This window comes from Sminthopsis crassicaudata, chromosome 4 (assembly GCF_048593235.1).
Source record: "Sminthopsis crassicaudata isolate SCR6 chromosome 4, ASM4859323v1, whole genome shotgun sequence".
NCBI lineage: Eukaryota > Metazoa > Chordata > Mammalia > Dasyuromorphia > Dasyuridae > Sminthopsis > Sminthopsis crassicaudata.
This window is the reverse complement of record NC_133620.1, coordinates 434157429-434174725: the sequence shown is the minus strand read 5'-3', so window position 1 is coordinate 434174725 and position 17297 is coordinate 434157429. Positions and strand designations below refer to the sequence as shown.

General features: G+C 41.0%; 1 protein-coding gene across 1 annotated transcript in view; it reads left to right on the top strand.

The window, feature by feature from the left end:
- The first annotated feature begins 2872 nt into the window (after positions 1–2872).
- NGF (nerve growth factor) overlaps positions 2873–17297 on the top strand; it is an 81447-nt gene continuing 67022 nt past the window's right edge. The window contains exon 1 of the mRNA XM_074263156.1: positions 2873–3145. The gene's annotated coding sequence lies outside the window, so the exon portion shown is untranslated. The remainder of the gene's footprint in view (positions 3146–17297) is intronic.

Sequence of the window (17297 nt, the reverse complement as noted above, 5' to 3'; positions counted from 1 at the left end):
TCTTTTAATATAAGAATTTTGGGAGGAAATTAATGTCTTAATCTTCCCAGCTGTGCAATGGAACAATCAGGGTAGAAAGTAATTTAAAAGATAATTTTATTTTTAGAGATTACAAAAATGAGATTCACAACAGTTAAATGCCTTGCCCATAATCACAAGGCAGAAAATAGAAGAACTAAGATGTAGATTCAGGGCCCCAAACTCTGACCTAATCAATTTCTGTCCAATAATTCTACCTCCTTTCAAGGCTAATGTCAAATACTCTCTTACAAGAAGCCTCTAATACTTCCCCCAATTGTTATCTCCTTTCTAAAATTAATTTGTATTTATTTTAGATCATTTTATCTATAGATATGTTTCCTCCTATAGAATGTAAGGGCTTTTACTCATTCATTCAAAAATAATTTATTAAACCCTCATCATGTCCCTACAGCAATGGAATCTTTTTTTTTCTTTATTCCTGAGTACTAGACACTGGGAATACAAATACACAAACAAAATAGACTTTTCCCTAATGAATGTTGTGGAAAGGGGGGAGGGGAGAGCGACATATACCAAGTAAATGAAAGTATTTCCCAAGGAGGCAAAGGTAGAGAAATAAAAACAGACTTCCCACAGGAAGTCACAATTTATCTGAGTTCAGAAGGAAGTTGGGAGGTGTGCTAAGCAGAAGTGATGAGAAAAAGTATTACATGGCATCAGTTATAGCTTGGGCAAACACATAGGGATGGGAAATGGAATGTTATTTAATAAAGGAATATAACATGAGGCTAGAACAAAAATCCCATACTCTTGAGGGTAGGAACTGTTATGCCTTTGTTATCTTCTAGTCTCTAGTACATCATAGCTGCTTAAATTAATAATAACTAACATTTATTATGTGCCTGGCACTGGGCTAAGTGCTTCACAATTATTATCTTATTTGATCCTCACCACAGTCCTGGGAGGTAAGTGCTAATATTGTTATCCATATTTTACAGATGAGGAAACTGAAGCAAATAGTTATGTGACTTGTCCAGGGTCACAAAGCTAATAAGTATCTGAGGCTATCTATCTACTCTACCACCTGACAATGCTTAGCATCAAGGATACAAAGAAAAACAGAAAATAATTGCTACCCTAAAAGCACTCTGAGGCTCCTGAACTGACTCTAATACAAGGCTCTTGCTACTGAACACAACACTGCTTTGCTTTTTTTTTTTTTTTTTTTTTTTTATCCCCAGTTTCCAGGAGTTAAAAAGACTGAGATAAATTCTGAATCCTCCTTCAGGCTTTGGTTACTACCTCAATGCTTTCCTTGTTTCATCAACATTGCCAGCTGGCAGGAGAGGCTCCTGGATTCAGCTCTCACGGGTGGGCAGGTTAGGCTAGGTCTGGTCATCTTTGACTAAATCCTGAAAAATACTAGTGAAAGAAGGTGGAGTCACGGAGATGTCCTTTTACGTCAAACTTCAAAGTTTCCCAGCTTCAGTCTGCCAAAGCAAACACTTTCCCTTTCTGTTCAGTACCTGATGCTTCAGTACCAGGCTGTGGCAAGTAAAAAGTCTTGACAGAGAACGCCAGAGATCAAGCTAAGGTGTCTCCATCACCTATGAGCACCTGGAATGGGGGTAGGGGTGGGGGTGGGATGATATTTGATTAAAATCAGAGCATCTTTTTTTTTACTTCAACAAGGTTATAGAGAGTGATCCTCTTGCCCCATCCACTGAACAATCTCACAGTCTAACAGTCTGTGAAGCCAAGATAGAATAGGATTTTGCAAAAATTAGAAAAAAAAATACAGAGGCCCCGCGGTGAGTGGAGGGGAAGACTGAGGGGGAGGGGTTGATAACTCTGATGCTTTAGTAGTTCACACTGGTGAAAACCTGGCACAGCAGTGGGTGATGTGCCAGCAGGCTCCTGGCATCGTCTTTGGCACTTGGCTGGGCCACGTGGGGCTTTGTTGAGCCCGGACAACCAACTAAGCCCCCTCCAACTTGGCTTTCAAAAGGGCATAAATTGAGGGTTTAACCAAGGACGCTTCACACACAAAGAGACCGGAGAAATCTGGCAAGAGCGAGGAGAACAGGTCAAAAAGAGAGGTTTATTGGGTTACTGGGCTGTGGGGCACCGTCTGAGGGGTGTGTGTGTGTGCGCGCGCGCGCCGAGAGGGGGTGTCACTCGAGTTGGAGGCAGAGAACCTCGTCGCTCCACCTTGGCATCGGCCGTGTAAATGGACCGTGGCCATCCCTTAGTCTCGCCTTGGCCCGCTATCCTGATGTTTCTCCCAAACTCAGGGTCTCTCTTCCACAGGTTTTATGGTCCCGGCTAGCCCCTTCCCCCGCGTTTGGGACCCCCGCTTAGCTGGGACGCCTCTCAGGGGTCCGCACCTCAGGTTCTCTCTCTCTCTCCTGGGGATCAGCTCCGCCGGGTCAAGGAAGAAGAGCGCTTAATCCGCGGAAATCAGAGAGGGGTGCGGAGAGGTACAAGCCCACCCTCCAGGTTCCTGTGGCCGAGGGCTAGTAAGCTGCACCAGGAGGGGGCACGCAACCAGGGGACTGGGAGCTTAAAAGAATATAGCCCCAAACACAGCGCCCCGCTCTGGGTGCCTCCCGAACCTGGGTGCAGCCCTTCAGCCGGTGCCCCTCTCCTTCCTTAGACACAACGGCCTGAGGTGCTGCCAAGAGACAAAGTCTGTGCCCTTCCGGAGCTTCCTGGGCCTGGCACTGGCCTGGGCTTGATCTCTCTCCTAGTCTCGCCACCTTGGACTAGCTCAGGGACGCTTCCCTTGCGGAGCAGACAGCCCTTCGGAGTCAGTCAGAGCAGGTGCTGGGGTGGGGGTGGGGGCAGGAAAGGGGGGGGGAGGAGGTTTTGAGCAGCCTTGAAAGGGGAGGGACTAAAATAAAAAAATGCTAAGGAGGAGAGCATGAGGCAGCCACTCCAGCAGAAAGCGCTGCGAGCCCGAGGGGAGCGGAGCTCCGAGTGAGTCAGGACTGCCCCAGAGCACGGGCACTGCAGCGCACGGGCAGAGGCGCACACGGCGAGGACCTGGGCAGGGTGGATGGCTGTGTCCGCCTGGGAGAGTGTCTACGGACGCCGGTCCAGCGAGATCTCCGACCCTCTGGGCAACCCCTAGGCTCCCGGCATCCAGAGGCGCAGCCCCGAGGTGAGTGTCCCAAGCGGCTTTGCCAAGAGCGCGGCTGTGGAGGCGGACTGGGCTGGGGGTACGCGGACCTTGCCAGGCTCCGGTGGCTCCGCGGTTGTGCGCCTTAGCTGCGCTCCGCACCGGGAAGCCCGCAATGCCAGGGAAGGCTTCTCGGAGGGTACGCGGCGCCTGGGGAGAGAAACCTGAAAGCGAGGGAGGAATTGGTGAGGGGTGGGGGCAGGGGCCACTGGCTCTGATCACGCAGAAAGCTCCGGAGAGTCAGGTACGAAGGTTTGGCACGCGAGTGCACCACAGTAGGCTGAATCCGGAAAGTAGCATTGCTGCCCGAAGGCAGCGCGGTCCCAGGGGCTCCCCAGGTGAGGGGAAGAGCTCAGCCCCAAGCCCAGGAGTCGGCTTAGCGCTCACTTTCTAGTCCTTCTGCAACCTCCCCACGCGGCAGCTGGGACCCTGAGGGCTCGGGGCTCTCCCGAGAGCTCCCGGACTTTAGTGGTGCCCAAGGTCAAAGGCTCCGTTGTAGGGATGGGAACGCCGATGTGCCCACTGTCAAGAAACTGGCATGGAGGCTGGGCTGCACCAACCTCTTCGTTTTCAAACCGCCACGGGCACCTTCAGGTGTCCGGCCGAGCAGCTAAGGCTTCAGCTTCTCCTTCTTGGGACATCCTTCCCTGCCGGGTGTTGCCAGGTGCAGTGGAGGCTTGGCTGAGATGGCACCACCTTCTAAATCAGGGAGGACAGAAAGAGGGAGAGAAAAAAGACTTCAGGGGCCAGGAAACGATCCCCGACGGTATTTTACTTCGGGCTGATCCCGATTGTTCTTTTCCTTAAGAACTTAACACCCAGATTATGATGAAAAGGATTTGCTGCTCTAACTTTCTATGCTCCTAAAAAGTGAGATTAAAAAAAAAAAAAAAAAATCCTGCTTGCCGGGCTGGTTTTTCCAAGTCGTTCCAGATTGGAAGTTGTAACAGTTTGGAGGATAATTTATGGGTGTTTCAGGCATTAAAGTCTATTACAGCAAAGCCTTTTGGGTGCTTGGGGTATTAAGAGAAACGAAGTACACGTCCCAGCTGGAAACAAAAGAAGTGAAATCTTCCCTGATTCTACTCTGTCAATATGTGATCTGAAGCTAAGGAAATCCCTAAGGAAAGCTCTATAGCCATTGCTCTGCCTGTATTTTATGCACCCTCACTCACTATGGCATGCATGATCTCCCACTTAGGACTCCCAGTTATGGAACTAGGAGCTTGGTTGTAATAATGAATGATCGTCAGAAACTCAGAACAACTTCTCCAGAAAATCTTAACCAAGACTATCCAAATTCTGGAAACATTCCCCCAACCTGCCCTGGAGGAGGAATTTCTGGTCCCATTCAATTCTATAAACATTTATTAAATACCTACCGTGTGCCAGAGACTGGACAACGCCCTGATCTTATAGTCTTTCCCTTAATTCTGCCTCTCTCTCCCTTTGTCAGGTGAACTCTCAGACTCCCAAATGAGTAATAAGTTCAACCAACCAGATAGGCCTCTTTTGTTACCATTGCCAAGTATCAATATAGGCAACTCATATTTCATTTCCTAGCCAGGGGCTATTGATGAAGGCGATAGTTATCTATCAGCAGAAAAATACAATGAAAATAAAACACCCAAGAGCAAAAAAGACAGGAGGGACTGGCATGGAGGGAAAATTTATTCCTCTTTCTGGATTTCAATAAAAGTTTCTTTAAATCTCAGGGGCCTACTTTGAAATGAGGGCTGATTACCAACCTCTCCTCAAATAAATCACTGAATTCTTATTGACACTCCCTACATTTTTATACTGGTGAATTATTAATAAAATGGATGATGGAGAGCTGCTTTGGAATGGATGTGATGTCCTTAAAAGATGATGTGAAGCCTAAGGATTGTGTTAAGGGAACTTGGGGGTGGGGAAGTTGATAAGCTCTCCTTGTTTTTCTTTTCTTTGAGTGGGGGAAGTAGTTCAGTTGAATTCTATAAACAGTTAGGAGGAAGTTTGGTACTATGAAAATCATCCCTCGAACTTATTACCTGGATAATCCTGAGCAGGCCTTTTGAAGTCAGTGGTCCTTGGCTTTCTCACATAAAATGAAGGTACTGAACTAAACCTCTGAAGTCTTTTCCAGTTTCAGACTCCAGGCATCTTATCTGATTTATCTTGTATCTAATACTGCCTCCTTATTTCCATTAAGTCCATTTAAAGGACTTCTTTTAAGTCCCAACTAAAATTCTACTTTTTACAAGAATAATTTCCTAACTCCCTTTAATGCTTGGTCCCTTCCCTCTGTTGAACTTGTAGATATCTTGATTTGGACATAATTATTTTCATGTTTTCTCTCCACTAGAGTGTGTGGACTCCTTGAGAATAATAATGCTTTTGGGTTGTTGTTTTTTTTTTAAGCACAATTCCTGGTACATAATAGGTCCTTAATAAATAAATGCTTATTGACTTACTAGTTGATTTTGTAAAATTTAAGCACATATATATATACACACATGCACACACATATATGTGTATATATATGTGTGTGTGTGTATACACACACATACACACACACACACACATACATACACAGGGCTTTGAGCACATAGGAATAATGCTGTATCCTCCTTTGTCCAGTGCCTTCAAAACACAATAGGCATGCTTATTTCTTTAAATTTACCTTAACCTAGGGCATCTCTAGTTATCCTTTTTTTCCTAATCACTTCTGGGAAAATGAAACTCCCATCCCTACTCTTCTTATTCCACCCAAATATTCTGAGTCCTGTGGAGCAGGGGCAGGTTCAAGACTCAGACTGATGCAGTTGCTTCCTACTTAATCCACTAAGTATTGGACTGAGATGGAATTGGGTGTCAGGGCAAGAGGAAGGCCCTTAGTTGCCAGGAGGGCAGGGGAAAAGCCTGAAGGGAGTTTCTCATAGTTACTGAGGATAGACTACTGAAAAAAAATATGAGAAGTTTCCTCTTTGAATTGGATATCAAGCATTACTCACACCATGTCTGTAGAATGCTTCAGTGACCACTTGGCTTCTATCATAGAGCAAATACTACAGAAAAATCAGTTCAGCCACTCCATTACACTAATCCCCATATGAAGGGTTCACTGCTAAGGAGTGGATGAGAAGTACTTAGGCTTCATTTCTGGGGGATAGAAGAGGAGTGTCCCAAAGCAGACACTGAAATCAAGAGCAGTGAAAACTGGCATTGGAAGCCAGGGCCTTTCTGTCGAAAATCCATCTAGAGATTAGAATTCACAAAAGACACAATTTCTTTTGCTAACACCAAACTTTTTCCTTATACATTAGAAATAGGGCTCTGCCCCCTCATTTGTAATGGTAACTACTGTATCTGCTTTGGAAGGTTACTAAATGGTTGTCCTATGGTTAGAGCCATAACTAGTATGGACAGATAAATCTTTGCCTCAGGATGGGGACATGGAGGAGTACTTCCTCTTTGTGCCTCATTTCACTACCCTTCAGAAACCTGTATTACAATCACCTCATCCTTACCTGATGCATCTTGTCATTATAATGCTCCTCTCTGAAGGTCTACCTCCCTTCTCAACCCATAAACCATTAGTCACTCTATAGTCAAATTTGAAGGGACCTCAGAAGCATCTTGTCCAATACATAAAACTCTTTCCCTTAAAAAAAAAGAATTTTCCTATAATATACTAGTCAAGCAATTATATAGCCTATTCCTCTGTTATCTATCATACATACTTCTATCCTTTGATCTGAATTTGGTCTTGATTATAGTTATGACTCTGCTAGAAGTATATCAAGCCCAAGTCTGCTTCTTTCCATTCATGTTCATGTCTTTCCATTTCACTCTACCTTCTTTGCCTTTGCCTCAATCCAGATGCCCAGTTTTTGTCCAGCTGTCCATTTGGACTCCTGATTGATTAGAATTATCTACATCTGATAGGACCAGATCTCAACTACATACCCTTCCCTCTCCCCAGAGTTCCTAACTTTGGATACAGTACTACCTACACTATCATTCCTGGAAAGGGTTTGTCAATCATTTGCCTTATGACTTCCCAAAACAAAGCACCCACCTAGGATACTCCATTCTAGTTAGACTGTAAATAATTTGAGGACAGACTCTCTTACTTTTGGTGTAGTATTTGTATTTCCAAAACTAGGCCTAGTGGTACCTGTGACTTTTGTATTCATTTATTCAATGAGGTAATTGATTTTACAGACTACCAATTCACATATTTAACTCATGTCCAGAAGAAATATTTTCCCCTGAGCAGTTTTAAATGACTATCACTAACAAATGAGTATGAGCACTAATTTGGATGGATTTAGATTGTTTTTAGAGACTATCTATTGTAATAATGTCTTGTTTCCTCACCAACTAAAAGATAGTCAAATGCTGTAGTTCCAAGAACTATATGGGCCACGTTGACTGTGATACACATCAATATTCAAAGAGGAAAATTTTCAAAATTCATGAAATTGGTAGAAGAAAGACTTGTAGGAAGAAGGCATGAGTCCCAATCTATCTCTGTTTTCTTAGGATGTCATTTTACCTAATCTGGAAAATAAATGTCCTTTTCACCTCTTAAACAAAGAGAGTGGTCTCTAAACTCCTATCAAATGCTAAATTCTGATCCTGTGAATGGAAGCACTTATTTCTGGCAGATAAGGACTTCCACTAACAAAACTGAGCCAAAGCAAAAGAACTGAAGAAGTTTTTAAAAATCTCTAAGAGATAGAGACTATTTGAATCACTTGGTTGAGACTTCAGAATCCAAACCTTCTTAAGTCACTCCCTAAAATATATATATTGCCCACCCCCCAAAATGTCATCTACATTTAGTCCAGTTTAGTAATTCTACCTTCAGTATCTATCATTGTATCTGCAGATAGTTGACTCGAGGGAGATAAGTATCAGATTATAGAGGGCTGGGGGAGGCACAAAGAAAGGGTGGGTAGAATGTGTTAGAGCCGTGGCAAGAGAAGAAGTTGTGATTTAGTAGTTTTCTCTTCTACCTTATGTTGAAGAAGAAAACAGAACAAAACAAAACAAATAGCCTCTCTGTCCTACAGTGTCTACAGTGTTAATTCGAGGAGGAAATCCTACCTTGGATCACACTCAGTCACTCACCAGGGGTCCCTCCTTTGAGTCATCAGCCAAGTAGAACCTTCCCTACCACCAAGGCCAATTAATACAGCATTCATAGATCTCTACAAAACATGAATAAAAATGGGCATAAGCTGTCAGAATAAATGAGAGTATGTAATTTCCCATTTAGTTTTCAAATTAGGTACTTTTCTACAATGAAACGAGATGTTTAGAAAATTGCTTGAGAGTGATCCATCCTCTACCTACCTACTGCCTTTCTCAGAATAGCTCAGAAGAGCAAGAATGGGTGGCTTGTTTTTGAGTCTTCATCTTTGAAAGGAATAAAAGGAATACAGTTTCAGGGAATGAGAATTGTAATAACATGAGATATCTGATATTTATTAAGAACAAAGAAGAGAAGATGATGGTGGGCAGGGAAGGTAGAACTGGATGTTGAAGCAATTATTGAGGGAAAACAAAAGCTGCAGAAAATAGGAGGCTCCTTGTTCATGTGGCAGCCTCAGTAGCAGCATTTTACCAGAGTCTTATCCCAGTCTTATCCCTTATCTTTCTGCTTCTATCAGGCAATGTCTTTCACCCATCCCCACCCCCACCCTGGACCAAGATCTTTCCATTCCAACTTTTGACAATATAAATAATAAACTGAAATTTGAACCTATATCCTCTGCCTCCAAATCCAAGGCTCTTTTCTCAGCACCACATTTCCTCCTATTAGTTATGACCCAATTATATAATTGTTTTGATTTATCTAGGAACCTAATTGGTTTTGTAGTATTACAAATTCTCTTTCTTCTCTTACTTTTTTTCTTCCTCCTCCTTTCTGTCTTTGGATTCATAGTCAAAAACTAGAATTTTCTTGTAAATTTACTCTTCGGCTAAGGAGAAGTTTGAGAGATTTAGAGGACAGCAGTGGTCTTTAAAAACCAAAAAACCCCTGGAAATAGAAGGACCTGACTATGATGTGGTGATGAATGAATGGGCTCTGGTGTCCAAATTTACCACAGTAGCCTTTTACTATAAAGAAATTTACAATCCATTATACTACATGATCGTTTCCAAGTAACCACAAAATATTTGCTATCTGGTACAGATGTGCTGAATTGCCTTGGTATGTTTCATGCGGCTTCTGACTTCCCTATCTAGAATTAGTTGTATCTCATTCTTTACATTGAATGCCCCTCTCTCTCAAGGAAATGAAAAACCTGCTTCAAAAGACCCAGTCTTTCTGTACCTATGATGATAAATATTAACATCCAAGAATTTCACAAGAGAAGCCACATAAAGGATGAATGAATGAAAAGCATTTGTTAAGCTTTTAAAGAATATCCTAGATGTATATCACTGAAAAGAAAGTGGGCCAGTCATGGAGTAAAAGCTCACATGCTCCATTGGTATCCATTCAGTATCAAGAGAACATAGTGTAGTAGAAAGAACACAAGGGTTGAGCAAGGAGGATCTACATTTGAATCCTGACTTTGTCATTTCACTTCATTGCCTTCTTTGCTCAGCTGTCTTGACTTCAGGTCCCAAACCTGCAAAAAGAGAGTATCGACTTTTCGGTTTTAAATCTTCGATCCCATGAACTAGAGGAAGGGCTCCAGAATTTTGGGCGGACCCGTGTGCAGAGGATATTTGGGAGTATATAGACACAGTCATACAGAATGAAAGGACGTGGATGGCTCATGTTCTTCATCATTAGAGGGAGGACCCACATTAGTGAGATCACAGATTCATCAAAATATCAAGGATAATAAGCCAATAGGCCAGTGTTGTCTCGGGCCCTCCCTACTCCCCCTTCCTCACCTCACCCTCAAGAAATGTGAGTCAAGGTAGTTCTAATTGCCTGCTAATCAAGCAAGGGACAATGAATGCTTACTGATTTTTCTGAAGGAAAGACAGCTTCAAATGAAAAAGCAGAGATTGACAGGTGCCAAAAATATTTATTTAGCTAGCTGTGCTACGTGCTAGGGATGTGGTCTTGGCTCTTAAATAGCATAGGGAATGATGAAATAGAATTTGGAGTCAAATCCTGGATCTACTATAATACTTTGGGCAGGTTTTTTCACATTTGGAGGCTATTGGGCTTCTGGTTTGTTTTTTTTTTTCCTTTGTAAAATGAAATGTTTGGACAAGTCACTCCCAAGCTCTCCCCACTTCCACATCCTTGAAACTCAGAATGCTAAAGGATGAGTAGTACCTGGAAAGGGAAAGAATTAAAGAATAGATATAGATCTATAACTGGAAGGAACCTTCTAGGCCAACAGTTCCAGTCAGCTATTTTGCATATAAAGAGACTGAGATCCAAAGAAGTGAAGTGAATTGATCAAGAGATCACAGAGATAAGTGTCCAAGGAAGAATTTGAATTCAAATCCCTGATTCCAGATCCTGCATTCTATCCACTAAAGGAAATGATAAGTTGGGAGTAGTAACAAACCTCTGTGATTGGGATAGAGGGCTCAGCTAGAGAAAAAATAAGAATGAAAAGGAAGGTTTCTAACATATTGTACACTCCATTTGAATTTCTTAGATCTATCTTTCCATTTAAAATTAAGTCCTGGGGCAAATGCCCCCCCAGTTTCATTTCCATTTTAGATGCCCTAATTTGTACAAATCTACTATTGGTATTTCTGGCACAAGAAATCATTTTTATTTACCCAGTTGTATATTTTAACATTTTACAATTAACATCCTGGTTGGTTTGCATTCCCTACTTTAAATAATCTTTACAAGCCTCTTGACATCTGGGTGAAAGATCAGTGAATGTTCAGATGTATTTTTTTTTGCCCCAGATTTTATTTTGGAAATGATAAAACATCATCCTTTCAATACAGAATTCTTTGAAAGTTGCCATTTTGACTGAAGGCATTTGTAGGTATTTTTAGGAGGGTATTGGACTCCTTTTTTAGCTCCAAATTCTATCATCTTATTTTAGTTCCTTACCCAATGCAACAATATGACTATTTCCTTTTGACCTTTGGGGAGGTAAAGAAGATAGGAAGAAATAAATGTAGATAGAAAGAAACAGTTTATTTTATAAAATTTATAATGCAGTGATAGAATAATTATCTCCTTTGCTATCAGATGTAATTCTTAATTGACAGATGATAACCAAAGAACAAAGGGTAAATTGTCTATTTTAAAAAACCAGAAAAAGGCAAAAACTCATCATCCCAGGGCTCCATATTGTATTTCCATCAATCAACTCCATGCTTTTGAATGAGTATTTACTGAGCACCTATTTAAAAGCTCAGTATTATTCAAGTTATTGTTGGAAATATCAAGAAACATTAGGCATGGTTCCTATCCTAAAAGAATTTACCTTTAAATTCAGAACTACTTGTCTCTTATACATCTCCTAGTCATCCCTGTGCCTTCATGAAGATCCCCAAGTGTCTATTCCCTCATGCTATACCCCCTGCATGGAATGTCCTCTTTTTCTTTTTCCTCTACCTACAAAGTATTTAAACAGAGGAAGAAAGGGAAATGTTTAACACTGAATTGCCTGCTGCAGTCACTAAGAGTTATAGAAATTGGAATAAGGGAAATAATTTCTCAGCCTAGCATTTAAGGTTTTAACATTCTGGTTCAAACTTACCCCACCAGCTTTATTTCACACTCCTCCCCACTAAATACCACTGACAAACATACTGTTCCCAGAATTCTACATGCCTCTATAAAGTACATTCCATAAGCCATTCTCACACCTTCAATACCTCTACCCCTCTTTCCCTCTCAAGGTTCCTGTCTCTCTTGAAGGCTCAACTCAGGTGCTATTTCCTGAGGCTGGTAGGTGGCACAGATAATAGAGCACAGGACCCAAAGACAAGAATGCCTGAATTCAAATGTGGCCTCAGATACAGACTAGCTGTATGGCCCTGGGGAAGTAACATAACCTGTTTACCTCAATTTCTTCCACTGTAAAATGAGGATAGTAGTAATACTTACTTTGCAGGATTGAGGATCAAATGAAATAATATTTGTAAATCACTTGTAAATCATCTGGTACATAGCAGGTGCTATACAAATGTTTATTCCTTTCAGTGCTGGCACATAATAGGTACTGCATAACTGATTATTCCCTTCAGTGTCTGGCACAAAAGTAGATACTATATAAAAGTTCAGTACCCAAACAAATAATAGATGCGATATAAAGGCTTACTTCCTTTACTTCCCCTTCTTCTCTTCCAAGAAATCCTTTCTGAATTTCCCAGCTTTAGTTCTTGTGCCTTCCTCTGTTGCTTATTTTCTATTTATCCAATATAGTATATAACTTGCTTTGAATTTGCATATTGTTTTCTCCATTAACTCGTAAATTCCTTGAGGGTAGAGTCTGCCTTTTGCCTCTTTCTGGTATTCTTAGTACTTAACACAGTGCTTGGTACATAGTAGGTATTTTATAAACAGTTCATTCTTTGATAGATTGATTTATCCTATGACCTGGATTATAATTATCGAAAACTATGGGATATCTTCTCAATAGAATGGAACTCTATGAAGTCAGGGACTGAGTCTCTATTTCCCTTGTGTCCTTGGTACCAATTAAGTTCCTAATTCTTTGGAGGAATTTAATTGGGGGAGAGTTTCATGGAGGAAATAGTCCTTGAATGGTTGACAAGACTTTGATAAAAATAATAGAGAAAGGAAAAAAATGGTATTCATTTTGAATAGACTGAGGCATGGTATGTATGGGAGAGTGACTATGACGGATGTAGGAGAGAATGAGTTTCCAGGAACTTTAGTTTTGCTTCTCTCTTTTTATAGAAAAAGCAAAAAAGGGCAGATTATCTTTGTCCCTGCCCCATACTCTGACTGACCACTGGTCCATTAGTTCTCTGAGGGAATTCCACTCCCCACAGAGCTAACTTCAGCTAAAGCAGGGAATCTTAGTCTTTCTCAGTAAGAATGGGGTAATGATCCAGGAGGCTGTAGAGACACGCACAACAAATATTCAAGGAATTCTAAAGGAATAAAAAAAATGCCCCAATCTGGATTTTTCCATGAAGACATCACTGGAACATGTTTTCTCAATTAGTTTTCACATTGCTTGGAGTGAAGTCATTGTGTGGGCCATCCATCAGCTCTGAGACCAACCAGCCACCTGATTCCAAACTTCACTTTCCTCCACTTCTCCCTTTTCTGCCCCCTACCAAAATTTGGTTCAGATAACCACAGATCCTCCTACAAGCTGGCATCTTTATTGGCTACAGAAACAAAAACATCCCTACAATAATCCAGGGCATGTGTGCACATGAGCGTGTATAGGCACACACACACACACACACACACACACACACACACACACACACTCCAGTGAAAAGGACACTAATTTTAGATTTGAGTTGTGATGTGCAAAAAAATGAGAAGAAACGCTTCAGTAGAAAATGAAGACTGAAAGGAGCCTTTGACTCATATGCCAATAGATCAGTCAATCCAAAAATCTATCTCTCCCCCAATCCCTAGTTGTGTGTGTGTGTAGTTTTTTTAATAAAGTTTAAAGTCACCAAAATAATTTCTAATATTTCTCAATATGTCCTGGACTTCATTCGGCTTTCTTTTCTTTAAATGTTTATTATAAGACTGTGTCTGTTCACTGTCCTATCAGAGCACATGAGCACTTTACAATATAGCTTCTCAAAGCAGAGAAAAATCATCTCTTCTGTAATTGGAAAATTCTGAATAGGAAGCAAATGAACATTAAGCAAAGTCATGCAGTTGTGAAGAAAGGAAGGAAGGAAGGAAGGAAGGAAGGAAGGAAGGAAGGAAGGAAGGAAGGAAGGAAGGAAGGAAGGAAGGAAGGAAGGAAGGAAGGAAAAGGAAGGAAGGAAGGAAGGAAGGAAGGAAGGAAGGAAGGAAGGAAGGAAGGAAGGAAGGAAGGAAGGAAGGAAGGAAGGGGAAGGAAGGAAGGAAGGAAGGAAGGAAGGAAAAGGAAGGAAGGAAGGAAGGAAGGAAGGAAGGAAGGAAGGAAGGAAGGAAGGAAGGAAGGAAGGAAGGAGAAGGAAGGAAGGAAAAGGAAGGAAGGAAGGAAGGAAGGAAGGAAGGAAGGAAGGAAGGAAGGAAGGAAGGAAGGAAGGAAGGAAGGAAGGAAAAGGAAGGGGAAGGAAGGAAGGAGAAGGAAGGAAGGAAGGAAGGAAGGAAGGAGGGAAGGAAGGAAGGAAGGAAGGAAGGAAGGAAGGAAGGAAGGAAGGAAAAAGAAGGAAGGAAGAGATGGAGGGAGGAAAGGAGGAAAGGAAAAGGAAGAAGAAGGAGGAAGGGAGAGGAAAAAGAAAAAAGGAAGGAGAAGGGAGAGAAAAAGACAGAGAGACATAGACAGGGAAAGAAAAGAAGGAAAGGAGAGAGGAAAGAAGGGAGGGAGGAAAAAGGAAAGGAAAAAGAAATGGAGGGAGGAAAAAGACAAGGAAAAAGAAAGGGAGGGAGGAAAAAGACAGAGAGACAGAAGGAAGGAGAGAAGAGAGGAGAGGAGGAGGAGGAAAGAGAGGAAAGAAAAAAAGGAAGATCAGCTGTGAATCTGGTGATTATATTTTCTAGATGATTTCCTGAATAGAGCTTGTTTCTGAGGGAGCAGCTTTGTCAGATATTTATTATTCTTTCAGTATTTGATATCTGCTATTTCTGATCTGTATAGTCCAAAGTGTATGATTGTCTGAAAGCTATTGCCTGTTTAGATAAGGAAAAAGAAAGAACTAAGAAACATGGACATCTCTTTGCATAGCTGTGTATTATTCAGTTATATCAAAATTAAGATTACTATAAAGGCTTCTAGGATGAGTTGACTTTTCATCAAAAAAGAGATCACTCCCAAAAGATGAAGCCTGAGGCATATCTGGACTTTGCCATCTCTCCTACTACTGAGCCCTTAGGACTTCTGGATCTTTCCATTCTCTCTGCTACATCTGAAATTTGTTTATACATTGTCTCTCAAAACTAGAATGGGAGCTTCATGAGGGTAAGAACTGATTCACTTTTTCAATTTGTATCCCTAAGATTTATTACAGTGCTTGGTATATAGTAAGCAGTTAACAAATATATTTTTAATTGTTTCATTCATTCTTTTACCCTCATTGTGGCAGTTAGTTGGCATAGCATTTACAGTGCTAGACTGGAAGAGAGATATGAATTCAAATCCTGATTCAAATGGCTATGTGTCGTTCATGTCTCTCAGTCTTACTTTCCTCATCAGTGAAATGGAAATAATAATAACTTCTACTTCATAGGGTTGTTGTGAGACTCAAATAAAATTCTACTTTTAAAGTACTTTGCCAACCTTAAAGCACTACTTAAATGCTAGCTATACTTATTGTTGTATAAGAAAAAATTCTTCTGAATTTGCTCATTCTCCCATTAGTGAATAATATCTTTTATTTTTACTACTCCATTTTCCATGCTTTTTTTAGATAATGTAGAGTTGGATTTTGAATCAAGGAAGACCTGGATTCAAATATTAGATCTAATACTGTGATGATCTAGTATCCCGAATGAGGTACTTGGATGAATCCATGGTCCTACCACTTTTTTGTGACCCTTTTTGAATTTCAGCCACTTGTTTGACACATCTGGGCTTCACTTTCTTCATCTGTAAAATGAGAGTTTTGGACAAAATGATCCCTAAAATCCCTTATAGTTCTAGATTTATAATTTCATGATCCTTCCTTTCATTTTCTCCACTAGTAAAACTCTCTGAGGACCTTGAGATTTGTTAGCTTTTCTGGAAGCAAAATCCAGTTTTTCAGAAGCTGCCTAAAACTTATGGGCTAAGGAGTAGGGATGGAGGCAGGATATCATCTTATCCTGGTTGCAATGTCTGTGAAAGGGCTTTAATTTCCCACAAAATCATATCCCTCCCCCCATAGTATATTTTTATAAGGCCAACAGGGCTAAGATACCATTAAAATGTTGACATTGTCATAATTTTAAAGAAGTTTCTTCCCAGAGCTCTGGGCCTAGAATTTTCCCATAACAGGGAAAGTTCTGTGTTATGCTGGGTCTAAGTCTTTCCTGATGAAATCAGCAACCAGAAAATTTGAACATCAAAGAAACTTATTCTTTCATTCAGATCTAAATCTGATTGTCACCTATGTCATTTTGACCTTCAGTTTTCTCATTTCCAGAAAGAAAAGATTTTTAGGTCCCTTCTAGTTCTGAATTTTTAAAAATTACCATGGACCATTCTCCTCCCAAGATTTTCCATGATGCTACTTTCTCCTAGTTCTCTTCCTACCTGTATGGTCATTCTGTGTTTTTTATTCTGCTTTGCTGATTCATCACCGATGTCCCTCCCCATTCCATGTGTGGGTGTACCCACCAATGAGCTTTCCTATGACCTTTTGTCCACATATACCATTTTATGATAATCTCATCAGTTCCTATGGATTGAGTTACCATTATGAAAACAATGACTCTTAGCTCCATGTATGCAGCCCTAGCTTTTCTCCTACAATCCATTCTCCTTTCTACCTTTTTCCATCTGTTAAGGATATCACCATTCTTCCTGTCACCAAGGATCTCAAAATTATATCTTTTACTCTTCTGCACATTCAATTAACTGCCAAATCTTATTGATCCCATCTTCCATGACATATCTCCCAGGCATCCTCTTCTACTTATACAGTAGTTCAGACGCTCATCACCTTTCACCTGAACAATTGCAATAACCTCCTCATTGTTCTCCCCATCTTTAGTCTTTCCCTTCTCTACTCCCAAATAGCTAGCAAACAGATATTCCTAAATCACAAGTGTGACCAAGTCACTTTTCTGCTCCAGAAACTCTAGAGGTTAAAAAAAAAAAGTTCCCATCACAATGTCTTAAACCTATCTTTCCAGGTTTACTCATTCTGTGCTCCAGTCAAATTGCTCTATTTGCAGTTATTTATATGACCTTCCTTCTTCCAATTCTATGCCTTTTATAGGTTTGTGAAATAAGCAACCAAAAATTTTGAACATTATCTTTTTTTTTCCCCAGCAAGGTAATTAGAATTAAGTGACTTGCCCAGGGTCACACAGCTAGCAAGTGTTAAGCGTCTAAGGCTGGATTTGAATTAG